At 62.6% G+C, this 5696-nt stretch overlaps 2 long non-coding RNA genes across 2 annotated transcripts; one reads left to right on the top strand and one right to left on the bottom strand.

Moving 5' to 3' along the window:
- Positions 1-333: 333 nt before the first annotated feature.
- On the top strand, positions 334-983 carry LOC109318879. The gene is made up of 2 exons (XR_002103337.1): positions 334-488; positions 612-983. It is a non-coding gene; the product is annotated as an uncharacterized LOC109318879 (long non-coding RNA).
- A 2658-nt stretch (positions 984-3641) lies between these two features.
- On the bottom strand, positions 3642-5422 carry LOC109318736. Its single transcript, XR_002103311.1, has 2 exons — positions 4867-5422; positions 3642-4010 (listed from the first exon to the last, which is right to left on the bottom strand). It is a non-coding gene; the product is annotated as an uncharacterized LOC109318736 (long non-coding RNA).
- Positions 5423-5696: the final 274 nt, after the last annotated feature.

Below are 5696 nucleotides of genomic sequence, written 5' to 3'. Positions count from 1 at the left end.
CTGGAACCAGCTTCCAAGAGAGGTGGTCCTGGCTCCAGTACTCTTTCCTGCCATGGCGGGGGGTCGGACTAGATGATCTGCTCAGGTCCCTTCCGACCCTAGAAACTATGAAACTATAACCGCGATGCAGGGTGTGTGACCGTCGCCCCGTGGCGGGCATTGACCCCTTCTGGGCCAGGCCCAGGCTGCATCTAGAGCAGAGCCCCGCCACGCCACGCGGCAACGTCTCCTAAAACCGCAGGGACCAGGGGAGGTGGGGACCAGAGAAGCAGGGCTGGAAGGGACTTCCAGAGAGCATCTAATCCAACCCTCTGCCTGAGGCAGGATCAGCCTTGCCCAAGCGCAGTGGGACTGGACCCGGTGATCTGCAAGGTCCTTTGCAGCCCCTAACCTCAATGCAACTATATGAAACTGAAACCGGTGATGCTTTGTGCTCAGCGGGCAGAGAAATGCATTGCACTGAGGGGAGCCAAGGGCTTGGGCCAAAGGTGACTTTGCAAACTGTGCCCTCTCCCGTTTCCCAGCTCGTGGGGTGTCAGACTACACAGCCCTGATCAGGATAGGGCAAGGGCAGTGTGTTAACCCCCTACTCACAACCCTTTTCATTGCAGCCCAACGATGGCAAGGACAAGAACATCCTTTACACAGAGGTGCTGCACGTCGGCGGGGCCCAGCCGCCCAAGAAGAGCCCGATGGAGGAGCAGACCGAATATGCAGCCATCAAGGCAGCCCCGGCTGCCTCTAGATAAAGAGACATGGGTTTGCAAAGCCTCGGAGAGGGACCTCAAGGGCGAGAAGCTGAGTTAGGAGGAGAAAGTAGAAGCAGCAAAAAGGCAGGCTAGACGCTGCTTGTAAAATGCCTCTTGTCCCCCTGGGAGGCAGGGAGGAGCACGAGCTCATGCCGGGGCCTGACAAAGACTCACAACTGCTTTGTCCCATGATGCTGTCAAGGATATTAGCTGGGACTTGACATCAGGGGAACGAACATGACCAGCACGTCGACAGCCTGCAACCCTCTCCTTGTCTTCACCCCCTGCCGAACATCTCCCTGGGAGCAGCCCTGAAAGCAGCCGGGACGTTGCCTGTGAAACCTGAGCATCTGTCACGGTGTCCGCGGTACCAGAGCGCCGCGCTGCGCCCCGTCACGGCAAGTCGGCCAGCAGCCGGGTCTGCAAACACGGGCTCCCCGAGCCGCCGGGCTTAGCGGTCCGGCCGCCCCGCCGCCAAGCACAGGCACGATCACACGAACACGACGGGCCTGACAGGCTTGTCGTTTCCATGCTCGCTTTCATCATCCGCCAAATCCAGCCCCGGAGAAGCCAAAAAGACAACGGCACCTTGCAAATCCAGCTGTGCTCCATGCACGAGAATTAATCTGTGCTCAAGAGATGTCCTGCGAGTCGGAGGCTCTTCCCTTTGTCCGTTAAGGACCCGGCCTGAGGTTGGACTCTCCAAATTACCCAGCGGGGAGAGCAAATGAGTCCTAGGTCCCATGGCAAGGGAGAGCGGGCCTTTGAGAAGTAAACGCCCTTTGTTTTTATGGTCTTCATAGACCTGAGGCTTGTGTGTTGCTGCTTTATTTCAATACACACGATGTGTAAAGGTGAAAGCCTCAGTAACGTCACGGGCGTCTGGACTGGCCCCGACCGCAGGCTGGAGGTCACTGTTGGAGCAACTGCCGTAGCGTTAATTAAATAATAGGGCACGCGGGGGTGCTTTAGAGTCACAGAGAGACCTGTCTTGTGGTAGCAAAGCCACAAGCCAAGGCCGCTGTGGTCCCCCAGCTGAGGAAGACCCTGGACATTCCCATCTGCGGGAGCCGGGGGCTCAGACAGGGCTTTCCAAGCGGTCTGGTGGAAGGTCCCAGGTCTGGGACCAGTCTCGTGCGATCCCTGCACCGGGGACCTCCGGGCCTTTGGCTGCATGGGGAGTGACTCGGCGCAACAGCGAAGGGCGCTGGGGACCGCGTCGCTGGGGTGCTGGGCAGACGCGCTAATTCAGAGGAGCGCCCCGGGAGGGCCCTGGGTGCAGATGCGGGGCAGGAAGCCGCTGGGCGGGCAGGGCAGCCGGGCGGTGAGCTGCGCAGCTTGGCCTCCCTTCGGAGGGCGCCGGCGAGGGGACGCTGCCCGCAGCGCTCGCAGCCTCTGCATCTCGTGTCTCCGGGGGGGATAAAATGGTTTGAATACGAAGGCAGAAGGGCTGAGCCGCGGCGCACGGCTCTGCGGCGGGAGGCGGCACGCGGGGGGAGAGGGGGCTCCGGGGACAGTGAGAGCATCCCAATGCCGGCTCCCATGCCAGCCGCCGGACACCTCGCGGTGCAGAGGCCCTTCTGCAGCCCGGGAGCGGCTTGCTCCTGTTCCCCTCCTCGTAGGAGCGTGGGCCCAGACGCAGGCTCAGTCCTGGCTGAATTACTGCAGCCCCGGGCACTGCTGTCCACCCCTCCCCCTGCAGCCTCCTCGGCCGCTTCTGAGCCGTATTAGACCTGCCCTCACCTCACTTGGTCTCTCAAGCTGCCCCCCCAGCCCCTAGCCCTTAATCCTGCTCGGGTGCAGCACGCTCCAGCCCTCATCCTCCCGAGGCGCGTTGCAAGCCAGGGGGAGGTGCTGAGCACTTGCAACCCCGCCACAATGGTGGGGGAGCCCGGTGCCCTCGGGTTTGACCTTCTACCTGCAGGGGCCACGCAGGAGCACCCGCACGCCGCGCACCCCTGGGGCCGGCCACGCACGCAGACCGAGCCCCACGGCCGGGGCCGCAGGGGCAGCGCGGGCAGAGACGGACGGAGCGGGACGGCTTTGCCTCCTGCCTGCGATTCGGTTTTGCTTTCAATAACTCGCCTTGTCCGCACGACATCCAAGCCACATGGCCAGGCAGATGGGAGCAGGGGGAGCTGACGGCATGGATGCACAACGGTGCGCTGCCCAGTGCCAGGCAGGGGGGAGAGAAGGGGGACGGCTCTGGCAGGGAACTGGAGCACCTCCCCTCCCTGCCCTATCTCCTCTCGGTAGCACTCGGGGACCCTTTCCCCCAGCCCCAGGCCCCCCTTCCCCAGGGGTTTTAGTGGCACCTGAGGGACGCACCTTCCCCGCTTGGAAACCCCCAGCCTCTCTGCTCAGAGAGCTTGGCTCCATGCAAGCCCGGTCCAAGGCAGGAGCTGGCTCTGCCCGCAGGCTCAGAGCTCCTGCTGTTCCCCTAACCGGGGAGGTATGGAGGGGCTCTGGCAGCACGCTGGGGCACAGACGGGGCTTGCATGCAAACCCGCCCGCCGGGTTTCTTGCCACCAGCTGCAGAGCCCTGGCACGGTTACTCCGCGGCCCGGAGCACTTCGCAGCCTGCCCAGACTGCGGAGGAACAGGCCCTGATCCCTGTCGCAGATGCACGCTCTGCCCGTGCTCCCAGGGCTGTTTTCCAGCCATCAGAGACCGCCGCGCTGCAGTGCCTCTGCCCTGGCGCTCAGGGCAGAGCCGGGCCGTGCCCTCCCCCCAACACACTGCTGCTGTCACAGCACTTAGCAGATTGCAGGTTGGCATCTGATGCTCATCGGCTGGTGCACGTCTGCTTCGCAGGCGGAGACGGCGTCGATGGAGATGTTACCCTAGAGACGGCCGCATCGGAGCCCGGCGGCCAATAGGAACATGCTGATGGAAAAGGACATCTCCCTGTTATAAAACAGAGCAAACGGCAGAAGCCATCGGACTCGTGTGCACCACGCACACACGGTCCCGCATACCTGCAGCACCCGGGCTGGCGCACACAGGCTTGCACGCAGACACGTGCAATCGCACGCATCCCAAGGACCCCCCCGTGCACACACGGCATAACACGTAAGACCCTCCCAGACCAGCAGGCCTGCTCTTTGCCGCTATAATTAGAAGAAGAGCTCTTCAAAGTCCCACTGCGCATTTTCCAGGCAGCGACGCAAGCCCTCTTGTGCCGGCGCCTGCACTCTATAATCTCAAAAGTTTCTTGCTGGGGCCAGCAGCCAATTTCCTTCATCAGGCCTCTTCGTGGGGCTGCGAGAGGGAAGTGAAATGAGACAGCCTGGGAAACGTATAAATAGAGCGGGCTTTAATCAGCACTTCTGCACCCAGGCGAGAGCGCAGGAGCGGCTGCTGACGGCAGGAGTCATTAGGTTATTTGTGAAATTTGCTTGCATGGCTACAGAGCCAGTTCTGCTCCTCCCGTGCCCACAAAGGCAGCGTGGAGGGGAAGCTCGGGCTTTCCGCTGAATGACAATTCCCAGCTCGCGACGCAGCGCCCCGGGACGTCTGCACACCTTTGCGCAGAGGAGGCTGGGGAAGCTCAGCGGGCCGGGGGGCAGGGGGGTCGGGCGGGGGCGCTGTGGACGGATGAGGCGGGGGCAAGCGAAAGCAGCCTGGAAAGACGAGGGGCAGGCGCCAGGCGCGTGCGGTGCCCAGAGGCAGCGCCGGAGCCAGCGCAGGGGAGGCAGAGCTCGGCTGTCTGGCCGTCAGACGCAGGAAATCCAGCGGAGGCTATGGGCTCCTCTGTGCGGCCGAGGAGGGTCTACGGCGGAGGCTGCAGCGCAGTGTGCAGCCCTCCCCAGCGCAGCACGCGCAGCTTAGTGCGTTCAGGACCTGAACAGAAGCCGGAACGGGAACGCCCCCGCGCTCAGGCTCTCGTTCAAAGCCCACGCCCAGACCTGGATTTCCATTTTGTCGAAGGCTCCCGTCTTCCTAAAGGGCTCGACAGGCAGCCCTAGGCCCCTACACACCCTCAGCTCTGCGGCCCGTGAAAACCAGACTGCTTCGGGCTCTCCCCTGACCAGCCCTTTCTCCTCCGCGGGGCCTGGAGGATCCCGAAGCACTTTGCAACATCCTCCAGCCTCCCCAGCAATTAGGCAAGCTTCACCTGTGGTTTGCAGATGCAGGAGCCGAAACATGAAGGAGTGAGTCGTGATTATGCAGCCCGAGGCGGCTCGCTGGCAGATCTGGGAGCAGGCCCCATCCCACAGTCTACCCGCTCCCGAACAACCCTCCCTCGTTTAGTCATTAGAGAGAAAACAGCTCCCCAGTTAGGAAGCTGAGAGCAGCTAGGCTCCCTCGGGGGAGAGGCACATAGTCTCAGGAAGGATCTCCAGGGCTGCCGAGATCAAAACCAGAGAGCACGGGTGGGAAACCCTGGGACTGGGTTCAAAGGGACGCTGGGCTTTTGAGTGCGGAAAGGGAAAGCCTCCAACCCGCAGAGAGCAGCAGGTGAGACAGCTCCACCCCGCGCGCACCTAGGGCAGGCAGGAGCCCCGCGGCTTACGGGCTAGGAGAGGGATTTGGTAGTTATTGTGGGAAAATCCTTTAAGCCAGCAGCCGAGCGTGTGCTGGCAGCGAAGCACAAACAAGCGGCCGGATGGTAGCAGCACAAGGTAAGAATACCAAGCAAGCGCTGGAATATTTCTGCTTTGCGAGGTGCGGGCGAGACCCGCGGTTGTGTGCGTCGGGGGGAGGCGGAGGATGGCTCCCACGTTTGTCCGCTGGCCGGACCGAAACAAGCCCGACCTCGCGGCTGCTGCAGGCTCCTGGAAAGGCGCGGGGAGGAGAGCAGGGACGTCGGCCCTTTTCTGCCAGCTTGGCACGAGCTGGGGTTTCTCTCAGGGGGATTTAAAGGCCATTGGTTTTCGGTGCCTCTGCCCACGGGGTCACTTGGGATCCGTTTCGAGAGGCTGGAGCTGGCACGAGGCTGGTGGC

Source organism: Crocodylus porosus, unplaced genomic scaffold, assembly GCF_001723895.1.
Source record: "Crocodylus porosus isolate Cpor-Errol unplaced genomic scaffold, CroPor_comp1, whole genome shotgun sequence".
NCBI lineage: Eukaryota > Metazoa > Chordata > Crocodylia > Crocodylidae > Crocodylus > Crocodylus porosus.
The sequence above is the reverse complement of the archived record's forward strand: the minus strand, read 5'-3'. Positions and strand labels throughout refer to the sequence as shown.